This window comes from Centroberyx affinis, unplaced genomic scaffold (assembly GCF_046629955.1).
Source record: "Centroberyx affinis isolate AG114_WGS23_722 - 3 ecotype Tasmania unplaced genomic scaffold, CSIRO-AGI_Caff_v1 ptg001782l_1, whole genome shotgun sequence".
In the NCBI taxonomy this organism is placed as follows: Eukaryota; Metazoa; Chordata; class Actinopteri; order Beryciformes; family Berycidae; genus Centroberyx; species Centroberyx affinis.
This window is the reverse complement of record NW_027280175.1, coordinates 1-3961: the sequence shown is the minus strand read 5'-3', so window position 1 is coordinate 3961 and position 3961 is coordinate 1. Positions and strand designations below refer to the sequence as shown.

The following is a 3961-nucleotide window of genomic DNA, read 5'->3' as shown; positions in this document are numbered from 1 at the left end:
TGTAAGATTTACTTCATCATCCTTGCATTGTAAACAGTGAATATTTGTGGTCTTCTACAGTAAATGCGGATGCTCTTTGGGTAGAATAGGCAGGGTCAAAATGCAGACTCCTCATACACCATACGATTTTTTTAAGCCTAAAAATGATGGACAAATCTGAAAAAATATTTTCCCATCTTACATGGGATCACTGGGATGGCTTTTGGGCTCTGAAACTGCTAAATCATCACAAATTTAAAAGGTTTGTGTCATTGCTTTTATTCTCAGTCGCTGCACTGTACAAATATAACAATTTCATTGAAATTATTGAACATGGCATTATATCTAGCATTTGAAAAGTACATGAGCAGAAGAGAAGCAATCATTTTTAATTGTTGAGCTTATATCAAACATTCAAGCGGTAACAGTCAGCAAGTCAATGTATAACCTTTCTCAATGAGTAACACAAACAACTTCACTGCCCTAATTTAACTGTTCCTTGTAATGCTAGGGCAATGTACTATCCTCCACATTCACCTTTACATTTCTTTTACCTCAAAAAAACAATCTTTGTGAACAATCTTTTGACCATGAAAAAACAGCACTGAAGAAACACCACTGAAGGTGCTACTAAAGTGCCAGGTCAGTTAGGATCAAAGAAAAAAAAAAGACAAAATATAATGTACAATTTAAAAATCACTTTTTAACATTTTTATAATAAAAATACCATATACAAAAAAGTAAATATACACACCTGCCTGCATACTGGCATCATTGTCACTATTCATTAACTTAATGATAAATGAATTTACAAATGATCAATATGACAAAACTACATATCACACCAGAAATGAATATTTCAAGCTCGATTCTAATAACAAAAAAGTTAAATAATTGGATGTACCAATGAGGAGTAATTACTGTAGGATGTTTAAATCACCACTTTACTGGTGATTTTCTTTAAATGTGACATCATTTTGTTGATTTCGATGTACTTAACTGAGTTACCAGAATCCAGAACTTATCATGGCCATCTAACCTTTGCAGTTCATTAGATGGTAAATGTTTCGCTGGGAGAAATCGTCAGGAAAGAGTCGATATTCATTGTTAAAATTCCATTTCTCCCAAATGCGCCGTCTGCTGTTGTATCTGTAAAAATGAGGAAAAATGTGTTATTTCATCCTGGCTTAAATGAAACACTACATCTTGCACTGTACAATAACTAGAACTTAAATGGGTTAACTCACACATAATGCATTATTAGTGCAAAGTGAAGATGTACTATGTATTTTCAGGAAAAGCATGTTGTGGATGTTGTTGCTTGTGATCCTCTTTTAGCTAAATTACCCAGTCCCATACATTCTGCACAACCACCATTAGCTGCATTCCTCTGGGAGAGAGACTTATGAGCTTTAAGCTGTATTTTTTAATGTCCAGCCAAGACCAAGACCAAGACCACATTCATAAAACTCATCGGCAGGGTTAACAACGTGGTAGTGGGTAATACCGTGGCGGTCCCTATTCATACCGCCTAGGTTTTTACCGCTTGCGCCATTTTGGCGCCACCGCCCACTTCTGATCATTTGCATGTCCTGTAAGCGATTTATGAAAGCACACTACTGCATAAAAAATAACACTTACTCTGGCAAGACGGTATTGTTCCAATTTATGATTACCTACATTTGTAAAAGTTTAATTAATAAACAAAATCTCTCTAAAAGCTATGTTTTGTCAATGTGTTTCAGTGCCGTCCATGGAAACAGGTGTTAGTGCTTAATACATTTTGCATAGTGAGACACAACCTCCGAGTTCTGCTGGTGAGAACTTCGGCTTTCTTTGCCTTTCTTACATATCTAGTTCATAATCCATTGTGCTTGCACATGGGTGTGGATGATTGGGGATGTTTAATATGCAACACTTAGTTTACGTTGATTTTCACTGGTTTTCACCCGGGCCACTGCGGACAATAAGGCCCCAGTAAAGTGTCTCCGCCACAGTAACTTTATGAATCACCTCAAATTAATGCACTGCAGATTTTGCACCGTTAACACTGAGTTTTATGAATATGGGCCAATATGCTAGGAAAGCGTTGCAGCATTGCAAAACTATGCCGATGGGTTTTTCATATAGGAGCTTAATTTAACAATCATGCACAATTCATAGTAAAATATTAGAGATGTTTACATGCATAAAATCTTACAAACTACATGTTTAATAAGTTAAAACCACAATGTCATGTAGCTCTGTGAATGTCAAGGTACAGTTAATGCATTAGTGTCTCACCAGTTATAAAAACAGGGAAACGGGATGATATATTCTGGACCTGCAAGCGGACCAGACAAGTGCGATAGTCAGGTCGATCCCTTGACATAAGGTCACACTCATGGTAAGGCAAGACCTCCACTATTCCAGCTTCTTGGCAGCAGTTTATGAAATGCATCTTCTCCTTAGCCTCAGCACTCAACCTGGACACAGAAGTAGCAATTCAGTTATTTTAGCGACCTCTGTCTTTATCTCCTATAACATCCACTGCCATTTAGTAAAAAAAACAATAAATATTATAAGGTATTTAAGAATAGATTTCAATATAAAAATGTTGAGAACAGTGAAGTACCATATAGGGAAATGAAAGCAAGAAGCAACAGTTTTAGCAACACCTACCTTGCATTTTCTTTCAGCTGACGACTATCTCTGTAGTGCAGCATCCATTTCCACTTCCCTTTTTTGCTTAGCTCTTCCACGAATTGTGACATCTTTTTCATGTTGCCTTGAAGATTAGATTAGAAGAGGGATACATCATAAGCTGCTATATGACAACATCTCCAACAACAAAAGCTGACATTCAGTAATAAGTGCTCATACATAGGCTAAAGGCCTGCAGTGCTGCTCTCTCAAACATTATAAAACCACCCCTAGTGAGGAGTTCCTGATGGGTGAGGTTCACAATATCATCTGGTTGGTCAATTCCAGCAAACAGTACACCTGGTGACTTCTTCAGCTCAAGCAAGTGTGGAACCTGAGAAAAACAGTGAGCAGATTGATGAAAAGATTAAAAAAAAATGTTCTCTGTTGCCACAGCACTGTCATGATCCTTTACACCAGTTTCTGTATTACCTCACAAATGTGCTCTGCAATATCTTCATTCCTGAGGATGATGAGTAGAGGTGATGAAGAACTATCCTCACCAAGGAAGAACTGGGATGGTCGTACTGCAGTGTGGCCCTCTGCTTCTAACTGTGCCTTTTGAATGTCAGAGTGGAGTTAATCTCATTGAAGCAAACCCATATTTTTTCCTTTTCTGACATTTTGATTGTCAAATGTCAAATTTTGGCATCCCAATGACACCATCCTTGCGTCTGCTTGCCGACTTCTCAAACTTATCAACCAACACCACAAGTACTTCTTCCTTATCTCACTAACAATTGCTAAAATGGTTGATTGAACATTGGTTTAACCTATTGAGAGATTACTCAACATAGAAAAAAAAAACATAGAAAAACTCATTGCCACATTGTAAGACAGCACAGAAACATACTTCAATATTTTCATGTGAGCTAACTGGAATAACAACCACCCATAGCCCCTGCCCCAACCATACCCCTGTTATTTACTTTATCTCCCCAAGGTTTTCCAATACTTTGTCAGCCATATCTCTACTATACTGTATGTTCATGTATATGCATCTATTTATGTTATCACAAGAACTGTACCAGTTCCTGTAAGGCATATGTCACCATGGTATGTGCGCTAAAACCTACTATAGAAGACAGATGCTTGAGCAACAATACAATAAAACGTCACTTAAAATATTCTTTCAGCACAATTATTACATGAAATGGGGCAAATTATATTAAATTCAGCATTCTTTATGAGACATGAGTACTATGAGCTTGATGACCCAGCAACCTCTTGGGGCTTAAAAGATTTTCACAAATAATTTGGGAATGTAGGTAACCAATAGTATATATTTGTACAAATAAAT

The 3961-nt window shown here is 37.0% G+C and overlaps 1 long non-coding RNA gene across 1 annotated transcript; it reads right to left on the bottom strand.

The window, feature by feature from the left end:
* Positions 1 to 242: 242 nt before the first annotated feature.
* LOC139652349 (uncharacterized) lies at positions 243 to 3941 on the bottom strand. Its single transcript, XR_011695742.1, has 5 exons — positions 3094 to 3941; positions 2842 to 2995; positions 2641 to 2746; positions 2263 to 2444; positions 243 to 1128 (listed from the first exon to the last, which is right to left on the bottom strand). It is a non-coding gene; the product is annotated as an uncharacterized lncRNA (long non-coding RNA).
* Positions 3942 to 3961: the final 20 nt, after the last annotated feature.